The sequence below is a fragment of the Coregonus clupeaformis genome, chromosome 16, assembly GCF_020615455.1.
Source record: "Coregonus clupeaformis isolate EN_2021a chromosome 16, ASM2061545v1, whole genome shotgun sequence".
NCBI classification, from domain to species: domain Eukaryota; kingdom Metazoa; phylum Chordata; class Actinopteri; order Salmoniformes; family Salmonidae; genus Coregonus; species Coregonus clupeaformis.
In genome coordinates, this window is record NC_059207.1 from 21088055 (window position 1) to 21103129 (window position 15075).

A 15075-nucleotide genomic window follows, 5' to 3' on the forward strand; every position below is an offset into this window, starting at 1 on the left:
CAATCGAACGTGGGATTGTGTTCCTTCAGCCAGGGGTATCCAAGGACCAGAGGAACCTGGGAAGACGGCAGAATGAAGAATGAAATCATCTCAGAATGATTCCCCGACAACCGCATCTTAACCGGTTCAGTCCTCATCGTGATACGTGCCAGACTACTGCCGTCCAGAGTGGTAGCTTCAATGGCTTCCGGCAATTGCTCCTTGGAAAGCCCCAGCTGTTCCACCAACTCGGCATCTAGAAAGCTTCCATCGGCACCTGAATCGATAAAAGCGTTAATCGCTAAGCTCTGATTCCTGTTCATAAGGGTAGCCGGGAAACGGGGTCTGACAGAGGTATTGAGAGGTCGAAACTGGCTCGCTAAAAGTCCTCCCAACTTTAGCGAGCCGCGCAGTTTGACGACCCGACTGGAACCTGAGAAGCTGATCGGTTGGACGGAGCCCATTGCTTCTCCCTCCTTCGGCTCTCGGACTCGATTATCCACCCGAATAGACAAGGCAACCAAGCTGTCCAGGTCGCTAGACTCGGATAGGAGATCAACTCATCCTTGAGCTGCTCCGACAGACCCTGGTAAAAGGCCGCTTGCAGAGCCTCCTCATTCCACCCACTCTCCACAGCCAACGTCTTGAACTCGATCACGAAGTCGGCCACGCTGCGAGTTCCTTGGCGAGCGAAAACAGGCGCCTAGCTGCGTCCCTCCCTCGGACGGAATGGTCGAAGAGCTTCCTCATCTCGGCCGTGAACCCCTGGTATGAAGCCATGCAGGGATCCTGTCGTTCCCAAACGGCTGAAGCCCACTCCAGCGCTCGACCACGCAGCAACTCAATCACAAAGGCTATCCTAGCCTTGTCTGTGGCATAAGAGTAGGGCTGTAGATCGAACACTAATCCACACTGCATAAGGAAGGAACGGCATCTTCCCAGCTCCCCCTCATATTTATCCGGTGTCGGAACCTTGGGCTCACGGAAGGACACAGCTTCAGAAGCGGCAGGCGAGATGGGTGAAACCGGTAGTGGATCTTCCACCGGACACTTGCGTTGGTTCTGGACCTCCGTCAGACCCGGTAGAAAGGTTCCGAACTGACAACGCGATCTCCTGTAGTACCGTGCTATGATGGCCCAACATCTTCTCCTGCTGGGTAATGGCATGGCGAACAGAGTCCAGGTCCGCTGGGTTCATTACTGGCCGGATCGTTCTGTCACGAGTTGCTAAGCCAGAACCCAGAAGCAGACCAGGACAAGGTAAGTTGAAACGAAGGTGAGTGTTTATTTACAAGTTCAAGAGTGATGCTGAATAATCCAGGGAACAGAGCGGGCGGCGTTGATTAGTTGTTGGGGGTGCAGTGGTTGATCCCATCCTGGGGTCGGCAGCCGCCGACCACCAGGCAGAGGTTGGATGAAGGTTCCGGACGGGTGACTGCAGATGGAACAAAACGGGGGTAAGTAAGCAACAAACCAACAAGGTGCAAAAACAACAAAACTAACGCTAGGCTCTAAGACTGATACTCTGGTAAACCTACTGTTCATGGCTAACGATCCGGCAGGGAATGGATGTTAGGCCAGAGCCTAAGAAGGGTGATGATCAGGACCAGGTGTGCAGATTGCTGATGGGATGCAGGTGCGGAAATCAAGAGAGCTCCCCGGAGCGTTCCAGAACCCTCGGGAAACTGGAGATCACGAACATAACAACTAGTCCACAGACAGGACCCGACTCAGACTGCCGGGATCGTTACAAACGGATCCCAAAAGCTAACCAATGACCTTTAAGGCAAGGCTGCTGCAAACAAATCCAGTTTTATATGGTTTGTCTGCCTTTTGTATTCAGTTTGTTCCACATCAGAGCACCTGATTGGGAGATCCGTTCCCCTGGTGAAACCTGTACATGGAGGAAGTCTTATAGTATCTGTTGAAAGATATTCATTTATCAGGTCTTACCAGAGATGTTCTAGGATGTTGTTACAGGCTTAGAGATGTTCTAGAATGTTGTTACAGGCTTGTCATACCAGAGATGTTCTAGAATGTTGTTACAGGCTTAGAGATGTTCTAGAATGTTGTTACAGGCTTGTCATACCAGAGATGTTCTAGAATGTTGTTACAGGCTTAGAGATGTTCTAGAATGTTGTTACAGGCTTGTCATACCAGAGATGTTCTAGAATGTTGTTACAGGCTTGTCATACCAGAGATGTTCTAGAATGTTGTTACAGGCTTGTCATACCAGAGATGTTCTAGAATGTTGTTACAAGCTTTAGGCATTACCCTGTAGCTCTGAAATACACGGTCCTTTATAATTTCACTGTCAGTAGAATAAGTAAAGTGCCTGAAACTGCAGAGAAAAACAACATAGTTACATTTACATATACTTTTTGGTCAGTACAGTCAGTTACATCATCATTACATAGTTTGTGCTATGTTTGGGTCAGTTCTTCAGGTTCCACTTGGTCTGTATTCTCTTGCCCATTACAGAGTATGGATTCAGGCAGACGTTTATTAATGGCCTTTTCAACTTCAGCCTGTTAAGGAAAAGTGGAAGGACTACTTTAAGGACAGAAATGGCCAGGTGTTTACTTAGGCCTACATGTCATGGTAAAATGGTACTTACACAATAATAACATATGAACTATTCAAAAGTAACACATCGTGAGCTAATATGCCAAGGAAATCTAGAAACGATGTATTCAGTGTAGTGGCATATACATTTACATTTTAGTCATTTAGCAGACGCTCTTATCCAGAGTGACTTACAGTTAGTGAACGCATTCATGTTTATTTTTTTATTATTTTTTCACACTGGCCCCCCGTGGGAAACGAACCCACATCGCTGCCGGCCAAACCCTCTCCTACCTTGGACGACGCTTGACCAATTGTGCGCCGCCCATGGGTCTCCCGGTCGCGGCCGGCTGCGACAGAGCCTGGAATTGAACCAGGATCTCTATTGGCACAGCTAGCACTGCGATGCAGTGCCTTAGACCACTGCGCCACTCGGGAGTATATGATTAGTCTATATCCTGTATGTTGCATAATTATAATGGCATATATTAGCATATACAGTGAGGGGGAAAAAGTATTTGATCCCCTGTTGATTTTGTACGTTTGCCCACTGACAAAGAAATGATCAGTCTATAATTTTAATGGTAGGTTTATTTGAACAGTGAGAGACAGAATAACAACAACAAAATCCAGAAAAACGCATGTAAAAAATGTTAGAAATTGATTTGCATTTTAATGAGGGAAATAAGTATTTGACCCCCTCTCAATCAGAAAGATTTCTGGCTCCCAGGTGTCTTTTATACAGGTAACAAACTGAGATTAGGAGCACACTCTTAAAGGGAGTGCTCCTAATCTCAGCTTGTTACCTGTATAAAAGACACCTGTCCACAGAAGCAATCAATCAATCAGATTCCAAACTCTCCACCATGGCCAAGACCAAAGAGCTCTCCAAGGATGTCAGGGACAAGATTGTAGACCTACACAAGGCTGGAATGGGCTACAAGACCATCGCCAAGCAGCTTGGTGAGAAGGTGACAACAGTTGGTGCGATTATTCGCAAATGGAAGAAACACAAAATAACTGTAAATCTCCCTCGGCCTGGGGCTCCATGCAAGATCTCACCTCGTGGAGTTGCAATGATCATGAGAACGGTGAGGAATCAGCCCAGAACTACACGGGAGGATCTTGTCAATGATCTCAAGGCAGCTGGGACCATAGTCACCAAGAAAACAATTGGTAACACACTACGCCGTGAAGGACTGAAATCCTGCAGCACACGCAAGGTCCCCCTGCTCAAGAAAGCACATATACAGGGCCGTCTGAAGTTTGCCAATGAACATCTGAATGATTCAGAGGAGAACTGGGTGAAAGTGTTGTGGTCAGATGAGACCAAAATCGAGCTTTTTGGCATCAACTCAACTCGTAGTGTTCGGAGGAGGAGGAATGCTGCCTATGACCCCAAGAACACCACCCCCGCCGTCAAACATGGAGGTAGAAACATTATGCTTTGGTGGTGTTTTTCTGCTAAGGGGACAGGACAACTTCACCGCATCATAGGGACGATGGACGGGGCCATGGACCCCTACAGATCAGCTGGGCTAGACAATCTGGACCCTTTCTTTCTAAAACTAGCCGCCGAAATTGTTGCAACCCCTATTACTAGTCTGTTCAACCTCTCTTTCGTAACGTCTGAGATCCCCAGAGATTGGAAAGCTGCCGCGGTCATCCCCCTCTTCAAAGGGGGTGACACTCTAGATCCAAACTGTTACAGACCTATATCCATCCTGCCCTGCCTTTCGAAAGTATTTGAAAGCCAAGTTAACAAACAGATCACCGACCATTTCGAATCCCACCGTACCTTCTCCGCTATGCAATCTGGTTTCTGAGCTGGTCATGGGTGCACTTCAGCCACGCTCAAGGTCCTAAACGATATTATAACCGCGATCGATGATAGAAAGTACTGTGCAGCCGTCTTCATCGACCTGGCCAAGGCTTTCGACTCTGTCAACGACCGCATTCTTATTGGCAGACTAAATAGCCTTTGTTTCTCAAATGACTGCCTCGCCTGGTTCACCAACTACTTCTCAGATAGAGTTCAATGTGTCAAATCGGAGGGCCTGTTGTCTGGACCTATGGCAGTCTCTATGGGGGTGCCACAGGGTTCAATTCTTGGGTCAACTCTTTTCTCCGTTGTGATGTCACGAGAGGCTACACAGCTTTCAGCGGGATTGCTCAAGTAGTGCAAGGAGACCAGGTTCAACCAAAACAAGGATTTTATTAAAGGTCTTGGGAAACTAACGAAAGTATAACACAATTCTGTTCTCTGGTGGCTCTTTAAGGGTTAACAGTTCAGGGATGTCTCTTCCACATCCAAAATCATAACTCTCCCTCGCTCAAATAACTTTTCCCCAGTCTTACTGTATTCCACGTTGCAGCTAGTGGCCAACCCAGCAAAACGTCCCTTCCAAATGTCCCACACGTATTTCCACAGGTGCATATATCCAAAGGTGAGTATTTCCCAAAGGTAAGTATCTCCAAATCCTTATATTCCTCATGGAAGTGGACGTGCAGCACTCTTGTCCTCCAGAGAGCCCAGCTTGGAGACTGTGTTACTTCACAACCCACACACTCCCTCAGTGTGTCTCTTCCCTTCCCAAACCTTCAGCTCATCAGCTCCTCATTTGTTTCAGCTGCGTGGGAAGATTGGCCATAGAGGGGTGGAGTTCCCGACCATACCAGCAGATGGAGCCATAGCTGTCTGGGTTTGCAGCCACCTCAGGGGGATGTAACGTCCCTCCAGGACACAGCCTCTCGTGACATCACACATCCCCCTCCTCGGGACCGACGTCCTCGTCGGGGTAAAGGCAGCGAAGAAGGCATCACGCCGGGAGAGGGCGTCCGCATTGCCGTGGTGCTTGCCAGCCTGCTCTCTCTTCAACTCCTCCACCTCTAGGACCAGGGACTCAGCCTCCTGTTGTCTCTCCTTGAGTTTCTTACTGAACGCATCAGCCTTGGTTTTAGCAGAGTTTAGCTTCTGTTGAGCAGCTTTCAGTTCCTTCTCTCTCTCTGCCTCCGCATTCTTCATCTTGTTCTCCAACACCTTGTATTTCTCCTCTGCCTTCTTCTGGACCTCCTTACTACTGCGCAGGGTCTCCTCACACTCCTCGATGGTCCTGCGCAGCCTCTCCAGCTCCTCCTGTTGCTTATGGAAGGAGCTCTGTTGGAGTTTAGCCTGGAGGATTTCTAACTCTTCTGTCTTCATGTCTAACTGTTGCTTTAACAAACGATACCTCTCAGCGGTCCCCTTCAGACCAGACAGTTCTTTGTCCAGATTCTGTAGCTCCGTCTCTGTGTCGGTCTGGGCACCTGCCATCCCTATCAGAGCCCGGGCGGGAGTGAGTAACTCGGAGGATTGCACCGGAGCCTTCCCAGGATGAGTCTTGCCTCTCCGTTTCCGAGGTACTCGGGTTATCCTCTCCTGAGACTCTCTCCAGAGTGGGTAAAAGGCTGGGCAGTCTCGTCCAATTAGGACAGGGACGGGGAGGGAATCAACCACCCCCGCCGTCGTGTGTATGGTTCCCCGTGTGCTGGTCATTGTAAGTTCAGTAATGGGGTATTCTCTGGTGTCCCCATGGACACAGGAAACTGGGAGGACTTTCCCCGGGGTCAGACACGTTGGGCCCACCAAATCCTTACGCACCAGGGTGGCCCGGCTACCAGAATCCAGTAAGGCCTCCACATCATGGTGATTCACAGTTACCGGGCAGGTGGGGGGGTCGATCTGGGCCGCCATCTACGACTCCCAAGAGCGAGGCAAAACGGTGTGTGGGTGCTGAGCTGGAGGACTCCGCAGTGGGCATAGGTTCATCGGCTGGTTTCCCACACTGCCAGGAGATATGTCCCATCTCCCCACACCGGTAACACTGTCGAGTTTCCCCCCTCCTGGTGTACTCTTCTTGGACCCGCCTGGTTTCTGGCTCCCCCTGGAGCCGGGATAAGTCCTGACGTGGCTGGGTTCGAGACCTTGGGGTCCTTTGGACGGGTTTTTCCCATTTGTGGTGGGGCCGCACTCCTGGGGTCTTTTCGGGAAGCATTCAGCATCTCCGCTGTGGCCTGGTACTTTTCCACAGCTTCCACGGTCAGGTCAGCCGTGGTCAAGGCCTGTTGACTGATGAACCGTTTTGCCTCATAAGGCAGGGCGCGTAGGTAACGATCCACCACAACGGCCTCCACCACCGCCGCTGCTGTATTCCTCTGCGGATCCAGCCATTTCCTTGCGATTCGGACAAGTTCATGCATCTGCGCCCGAGGAGGTTGGTCTGGTTGGAAGGTCCAGCTGTGAAAGCGCTGGGCCATACCAAACTTTGTGAGTCCATATCTGCTGAGGATCTCAGACTTCAGGGCATCATAGTCAGTAACCTGGTCAGGGCCCAGGTCCCGGACAGCATTCAGCGATTCCCCGGTTAGAAAGGGGGCTAACAGACCAACCCACTGTTGCTTGGGCCAGGCTTCCCTAGTGGCCGTGGCCTCAAATGCATGCAGGTATGCCTCAATGTCATCGGTAGCTCCCATCTTAGATATAAAGTCACTTGCCTTTATTGGGCGGGTATTTTGGACAACCCTCTGTCTCTGCAACTGCAATTCCTCTGCCTTCAGAAGGTTGGCTTTCTTTTGCTCCTCCAAGAGAGCCACGTTTGCTTGCATCTGGGCTTGCTGGCCAGCAACAAGGGCTTTCAATATGTCCTCCATTTCAGTCGGCGGGGAGCCTACGGCCAACTTGGAAAACTGGGTGATCAAACCTTCGGTATCCTCCTCTGACATGCACTATTAACGCTTGAGCGTGCCTGTATTCTCCACCACCTGTGATGTCACGAGAGGCTACACAGCTTTCAGCGGGATTGCTCAAGTAGTGCAAGGAGACCAGGTTCAACCAAAACAAGGATTTTATTAAAGGTCTTGGGAAACTAACGAAAGTATAACACAATTCTGTTCTCTGGTGGCTCTTTAAGGGTTAACAGTTCAGGGATGTCTCTTCCACATCCAAAATCATAACTCTCCCTCGCTCAAATAACTTTTCCCCAGTCTTACTGTATTCCACGTTGCAGCTAGTGGCCAACCCAGCAAAACGTCCTTCCAAATGTCCCACACGTATTTCCACAGGTGCATATATCCAAAGGTGAGTATTTCCCAAAGGTAAGTATCTCCAAATCCTTATATTCCTCATGGAAGTGGACGTGCAGCACTCTTGTCCTCCAGAGAGCCCAGCTTGGAGACTGTGTTACTTCACAACCCACACACTCCCTCAGTGTGTCTCTTCCCTTCCCAAACCTTCAGCTCATCAGCTCCTCATTTGTTTCAGCTGCGTGGGAAGATTGGCCATAGAGGGGTGGAGTTCCCGACCATACCAGCAGATGGAGCCATAGCTGTCTGGGTTTGCAGCCACCTCAGGGGGATGTAACGTCCCTCCAGGACACAGCCTCTCGTGACATCACACCGTGTATATCAATGATGTCGCTCTTGCTGCTGGTGACTCTCAGATCCACCTCTACGCAGACGACACCATTTTGTATACATCTGGCCCTTAATTGGACACTGTGTTAACAAACCTCCAAACGAGCTTCAATGCCATACAACACTCCTTCAGTAGCCTCCAACTGCTCTTAAACACTAGTAAAACTAAATGCATGCTCTTCAATCGAATGCTGCTGGCACCCGCCCACCCGACTAGAATCACCACTCTCGACGGGTCTGACCTAGAGTATGTGGACAACTACAAATACCTAGGTGTCTGGTTAGACTGTAAACTCTCCTTCCAGACTCACATTAAGAATCTCCAATCCAAAGTTAAATCTAGAATCGGCTTCCTATTTCGCAACAAAGCCTCCTTCACTCATGCTGCCAAACATGCCCTCGTAAAACTGACTATCCTACCGATCCTTGACTTCGGCGATGTCATTTACAAAATAGCCTCCAACACTCTACTCAGCAAATTGGATGTAGTCTATCACAGTGCCATCCGTTTTGTCTCCAAAGCCCCATACACTACCCACCACTGTGACCTGTATGCTCTTGTTGGCTGGTCCTCACTACATGTTCGTCGTCAAACCCACTGGCTCCAGGCCATCTATAAATCACTGCTAGGCAAATCCCCGCCTTATCTTAGCTCATTGGTCACCATAGCAGCACCCACCCGTAGTCTGCGCTCCAGCAGGTATACCTCACTGGTCATTCCCAAAGCCAACACCTCCTTTGGCCGCCATTCCTTCCAGTTCTCTGCTGCCAATGACTGGAACGAATTGGCTGGAGACTCTTATCTCCCTCACTAACTTTAAGCATCAGTTGTCAGAGCACCTTACCGATCACTGCACCTGTACACAGCCCATCTGAAATTAGCCCACCCAACTACCTCATCCCTATATTGTTATTTATTTTTGCTCTTTTGCACCCCAGTATCTCTATTTGCACATAATCTCTTGCACATCTAGCATTCCAGTGTTAATACTAATTGTAATTATTTTGCACTATAGCCTATTTATTGCCTTACCTCCATAACTTGGCACATTTGCACACACTGTATATATATTTTCTGTTGTATTTTTTGACTTTTTTACCCCATATGTAACTCTGTGTTGTTGTTTTATCGCACTGCTTTGCTTTATCTTGGCCAGGTCGCAGTTGTAAATGAGAACTTGTTCTCAACTGGCTTACCTGGTTAAATAAAGGTTAAATAAATAAATAAATAAAATAAATACATCTTGGGTGAGAACCTCCTTCCCTCAGCCAGGGCATTGAAAATGGGTCGTGGACGGGTATTCCAGCATGACAATGATCCAAAACACACGGCCAAGGCAAGAAAGGAGTGGCTCAAGAAGAAGCACATTAAGGTCCTGGAGTGGCCTAGCCAGTCTCCAGACCTTAATCCCATAGAAAATCTGTGGAGGGAGCTGAAGGTTCGAGTTGCCAAACGTCAGCCTCGAAACCTTAATGACTTGGAGAAGATCTGCAAAGAGGAGTGGGACAAAATCCCTCCTGAGATGTGTGCAAACCTGGTGGCCAACTACAAGAAACGTCTGACCTCTGTGATTGCCAACAAGGGTTTTGCCACCAAGTATTAAGTCATGTTTTGCAGAGGGGTCAAATACTTATTTCCCTCATTAAAATGCAAATCAATTTATAACATTTTTGACATGCGTTTTTTCTGGATTTTTTTTGTTGTTATTCTGTCTCTCACTGTTCAAATAAACCTACCATTAAAATTATAGACTGATCATGTCTTTGTCAGTGGGCAAACATACAAAATCAGCAGGGAATCAAATACTTTTTTCCCCTCACTGTATATTATAGTGGGATATCATAGGTGGGATATACGTGCATAAGATATGTAGAGTGTAAATGAAAAAAACTCACACTATCTCTACGTGGTCACACATTGGACTTCTCTGATGAACAGTGCATTGGATTATGTTTCTGGGATTCACACAGTCCAATGTTTTCAGACAGAGGCAACGTTGTCTGCTGTGCATCAGGAACGCTGTGGGAACATGGGGCAAAATCGGTGGCACTTAAGAACTTTATGACACATTCATAAACAGTACTTTAGCATTTTGTGAATGTTATTGAGCAAACAGAAACACAAACGCTCTCAAAATGGTCACTATTCACATCAAGGGAGCTAAAAGTATATATGTTTCATTTATTTTATGGATACATACTGTATACAACTGATATATTATATTATTAAACAATTACATTATGATATTAAAATATTGTCAGCTATTAAAATATATCACAACATATAATAATAGCATTTCATATTACACCATATAACATATCATACTGGTCTTACCATCAGTTGAAATCATCAGTGTGACCAAAACCACGACGACAATCAATCCTCTCATTTTGAAAAGCTGGAAAATAGAATCCTGAGGTCTGGAATACTACTGGTCACTCGGGCTTGGCGTTCTAGCAAGAAGAAATGAAAAAACTGAATAGATACTGTATGTGAAGGCATTTTATAGCAGAGGGGAAGGAAACCCCCTATCCCTAGGATACCACGGGTAACCCTTGTCACTACAGTACATCGTGTGTAGTATCTGGGAATGGGATGAAGAGATCATTAAAGTAGAACAAACCCTTTCATGATTATCAAAGATCAAATAGTGGGTAGTTATGCGTTTCCTGTTTCGCAGATGTACAAGTATGTATCAGGCGCAAAATATCCCAACATTCCCCCTCGGAGAATGGGGTCACGGCCACGGTCAGCCATTATCAATTGCCCTTGAGCAAATGATTTCATTTTTCACTGTCTTTATCATTGGGTGAGTCAGTGCCACTGGAATGTTTAGGACAGTGTAGAATGTCATATTGTACAATAGGCCTACGTGTCTCCCATTAACATTTGCCTATTAATTAGATGGTTGCGTTCAAGACAATGTCATTTCTATTGATCTCAGTTAGTCAGTGTCAGCAGTGTAGGTGTACACTGTCCTTTTTATGTTGAAGTACTGTCAGACTCGGACAGTCAGCCTGTTTTGTAAGTTGTTGAAACTTGTGTAGTTGCGCTGCATAATTGGCAATAGACCAATAATGATCAAAGGGACATTTGTGGTGTTTCTTGGTCACATTTATGTTATGTGTACAATTTTCACTTAATTATGTCGGGATATTTTTTGTTGGAAAATGTTGGCCCGGTCACTTTTTACTGAGGCCCAGCCACATGGCAATTTCTACATACACCACTGGTGGACATCAGGATGCGATATGTCTTTTATCCACTGTCACCGTTTACTGTTATGCTACACGTTTCATATTTACTATCAACCGAGTCCTAATGGCCATTGCACATACAATACAAAATAAATACGCTTTTATTCCCCCCAGATATACACTACCAGTCAAACGTTTGGACACACCTACTCATTCAAGGGTTTTTCTTTATTTTTACTATTTTCTACATTGTAGAATAATAGTGAAGACATCAAAACTATGAAATAACACATATGGAATCATGTAGTAACCAAAGAAGTGTTAAACAAATAAACTATATGTTATATTTGAGATTCTTCAAAGTAGCCACCCTTTGCCTTGATGACAGCTTTGCACACTCTTTGCATTCTCTCAACCAGCTTCACCTGGAATGCTTTTTCAACAGTCTTGATGGAGTTCCCACATATGCTGAACACTTGTTGGCTTCTTTTCCTTCACTCTGCGGTCCAACTCATCCCAAACCATATCAATTGGGTTGAGGTCGGGGGATTGTGGAGGCCAGGTCATCTGATGCAGCACTCCATCACTCTCCTTCTCAGTAAAATAGCCCTTACACTGCCTGGAGGTGTGTTGGGTCATTGTCCTGTTGAAAAACAAATGATAGTCCCACTAAGCCCAAACCAGATGGGATGGCGTATCGCTGCGGCATGCTGTGGTAGCCATGCTGGTTAAGTGTGCCTTGAATTCTAAATCAATCACAGACAGTGTCACCAGCAAAGCATCCCACACCATATAATCTCCTCCTCCATGCTTCACGGTGGGAAATACACATGCGGAGATCATCCGTTCACCCACACTGCGTCTCACAAAGACACAGCGGTTGGAACCAAAAATCTCCAATTTGTACTCCAGACCAAAGAACACATTTCCACCTGTCTAATGTCCATTGCTCGTGTTTCTTGGCCCAAGCAGGTCTCTTCTTATTATTGGTGTCCTTTAGTAGTGGTTTCTTTGCAGCCAGACTGCAACATTTGAGTAGCCTAGCTAGGACTGTGGCATGTGTCTGTAGACTTTCCCTCCGCTGCGCGCGGTAAACGGGACACACGAAAGCAGCGCGGTTGATTCACCGACGCGAGCGCAACAGGCTGTAATTTCATAAAGTAGATTACTCAATTGCTGACTAATTTATACTCGCTTATGTGTCCTATTGTCCTTTTGTAGTAATGTATACCTGCGTGTGAATCCTTTATCTTATAAACGTTTTGACAACCAAGATGACGTTTTCTGTAGGCTACAGCAATGACCCGTTGGAATCGAAACTTGACATGTTCGGTCCAGTAGAATATTCGGTCAGTGCCATTAGTGATGCTATGATACAGTGTGTTTGGGTCTGGGACTTACATAGGGACTAGGGGTGTGTGCGTGTGGCAATGCACCACCGTTTGGCGTGCAGCACGTTGGCCGTGCTTGCTGTGACTTGTAGTGCAGAGCATCGCCGGCCAGCCTCTGCCCAGCCAACCACCCGCTGTATTGAAGCATGCCAAAATGAATTGACAACCCAAATCACAAAATGAATTGACAACCCAAATCACAAAATGAATTGACAACCCAAATCACAGCGCGGGCGGGATATAAATGTGTCACAGGCCGATACACATGTGGGTTGCACGATACTTTTCTCGTCAATCATCTTGAAAAAAGGTAAACCTAAAAACTGTAAAAATCAACCAATCCTCAATTTTTATAACACTGAAAAGGTCAAACGCTTTATCTAAATGTTGAAAGTGCGTGTGCGACAGAGAAACAAAATCGTGCAGTTTGAGGCCATGCGGCAGAGAGTTATGCGGGTGCTGGAGATGGGGGTGTGAGCAGGTGGGTCTGGGAAGGGGGCTGGAGATGGGGGTGTGAGCAGGTGGGTCTGGGAAGGGGGGGATGTGGATGTTTTGTTTAAAAAAAGTACAATATTTATTACAAAAAAAATAAAAAGGATACTTGTGAAATCTACACTATGCAGGTTCCAGCTCCACAGAAGCTGCACCGCAAACAGAAATACCAACCATGAGCAAGTCCAATGAATTGTGTTGTTGTTAGGAGAGTCCTGAATAAAAGAACAAGGACCTTTGGATCAATATTGTATATTTATCAACTTAATTGATTAACCTAAATCAATAAGAGGAATGTTTTGTTAGTAGGCTACCGGAGAATAGCTGACTGGGTTAAAGCAGATTCTGTGGAAAGCGGTTGTGTGTCTTTTTGAACAAGGGCCAAATGAAACTGAAAGTGAAAAGGGAATAAAGTTCCCTCCTTATTGAAGGAATGGAGTTTGTTCCAGCTTTTCCCTTTCACCTCTTACATCTCATTGGCTTAAATGGGATTGTCTTTCATTTGGTGGGGAAACGGTTTGATTTCCAGGAAAACAGTGGTGCTCGTGTGTGTCTCTTTAACACTTAGCAATGTGTGGAAGCTGGCCAAGTGGAAGCAAAGGGAAAACAGTGTAAAGACTCATTAAAGGACAGTAGTTTCATTTCCACCTCACCGACTTCTACCTTCTCACTGATGTCTCCAATCTGGTGCAACAAATCAACTACAGCAAAAAATATTTCACATGATCCCTGTCAAACAACAAATTATTAAATGAAGTAGAGTAGAGTAGTATAGCTCAAGTTTATTAGCAACACAAATGTCCTTTTAAGAATCTGCTACAGTTCAACTGGGTCCATTTACCCAAAGCAAAGAACCAACCAGACATGAAAGTTGATTTAGGAAACGTTGTTTTAATACAAGGTTCAACAAGGAGGAAGGCAGTAGGCCAAGAGTGGCAAAAACACTATCAGAGTTTTTGAAGGTTTAAATGATATCAAGTGGTTACAGTTAAGAGATGAGTATGCATATGACTACATTAAAGATTATAAAGCTGTGGTTTTAAACAGGAAGTGGTAATACTGTCTGACTAAGTCCAGAGAATTACGGAACTGTGTGTGTGTATATACACAAGTTAAACAGCCAAAGGATGGTTAGATACACCTCGCCCTAGTCAATAAAAAACATATTTCTAAATATGTTTGTGAGTGAGGAGTTAGTTTGGCATCAAAAGGTAGAAACCAACACGATTTCCCCTCTACTCTCTTCCTCCTGATTATAATAATCAGCTAGCCATCAGCTGTACACATTGTAAGGGTGTGAATACATTTTACATTTTAGCAGACGCTCTTATCCAGAGCGACTTACAGGAGCAATTAGGGTTAAGTGCCTTGCTCAAGGGCACATCAACAGATTTTTCACCTAGTCGGCTCGGGGATTAGAACCAGCGTCCTTTCGGGTTACTGGCACAACGCTCTTAACCACTAAGCCACCTGCCGACTACATAGAGGTGACTAGTAAAGGCAGTCCAGTAGAGACCTGTTAGACCTGAAGCCCACCACGTCTACATAGAGGTGACTAGTAAAGGCAGTCCAGTAGAGACCTGTTAGACCTGAAGCCCACCACGTCTACAGAGAGACAAACAAACCACACGGGAACACTGATACTGAATGACTACACTGCTAATTCACACATCTACAGAGAGACCCTCCTCCAAACAAACCACACGGGAACACTGATACTGAATGACCACACCGCTAATTCACACATCTTGTGCTGTTCCACAGAACAAGAAACAAAGACTATTTGCATTTGAAGAGGTTTAACCAACTCTCTTTCTCGAACCCCTCACAGTTGGCCCTCATTGAATCCAAAACTGAAGTGCTGCCATCTTGGATTTCACCCTCAAACCAATCACAATCCAGACATTTTTAACACTGATAATGCCTTGAAGACGTGAGGACAGGATATATTATATCCGTGGACAGAAGGCCGATTGGTCCGTAATACTGACATAGTGGG

The 15075-nt window shown here is 46.2% G+C and overlaps 1 long non-coding RNA gene across 1 annotated transcript; it reads right to left on the bottom strand.

Annotated features, from left to right (window-relative positions):
• Nucleotides 1–1737: 1737 nt before the first annotated feature.
• Nucleotides 1738–10476, bottom strand: LOC121584050. Its single transcript, XR_006003640.2, has 3 exons — nt 10331–10476; nt 9892–10015; nt 1738–2507 (listed from the first exon to the last, which is right to left on the bottom strand). It is a non-coding gene; the product is annotated as an uncharacterized LOC121584050 (long non-coding RNA).
• Nucleotides 10477–15075: the final 4599 nt, after the last annotated feature.